This window comes from Propithecus coquereli, unplaced genomic scaffold (genome assembly GCF_000956105.1).
Source record: "Propithecus coquereli isolate 6110/MARCELLA unplaced genomic scaffold, Pcoq_1.0 Scaffold44, whole genome shotgun sequence".
Classification (NCBI taxonomy): domain Eukaryota; kingdom Metazoa; phylum Chordata; class Mammalia; order Primates; family Indriidae; genus Propithecus; species Propithecus coquereli.
Window position 1 is genome coordinate 1336981 of NW_012150174.1, and position 468 is coordinate 1337448.

Below are 468 nucleotides of genomic sequence, written 5' to 3' on the forward strand. Positions count from 1 at the left end.
TGGTCAACCAAGGCTGTGGGAGATAGGTTCTCTGAGAGAGCTCGTGATGGATGCGTTCAGTCCTGATCCCTCTCTGCACCCCAGCAGAGACACACGTCTCCTTTCCACTGGGAGGTCTCCCGCCCCTGTGAGTCTTCGGGACTCCAGAGCAAAGGCTTTCTTTGGGAGGCAGAAAAGGGCTCCTGAATTCTGGCATCTGTTCATAATTGTCTTTAACTTACCTCTATTTTGTTTCCTATTTGATTGATTTCTCATTCTCTTTCTATTGGGATATTGCTGAGGTCAGTTTTTTTTCCAATCCACAACGTTGACGGCCAACATGGATATAACTTGGGAATAACTCCTCTGATTTCCTCCAGTGATCCCCAACCTTTTTGGCACCAAGGACTGGTTTCATGGAAGACACCTTTTCCATGGATGGGGCAGGGGGAAGGAGGCAGAGTTCAGGTGGTGAAGCATGCCCAGTAC

At 48.7% G+C, this 468-nt stretch overlaps 1 protein-coding gene across 1 annotated transcript in view; it reads left to right on the forward strand.

The window, feature by feature from the left end:
• LOC105818224 (mas-related G-protein coupled receptor member X2-like) overlaps window positions 1-468 on the forward strand; it is a 19435-nt gene that overhangs the window by 1114 nt on the left and 17853 nt on the right. The gene's annotated exons all lie outside the window — the stretch shown is intronic.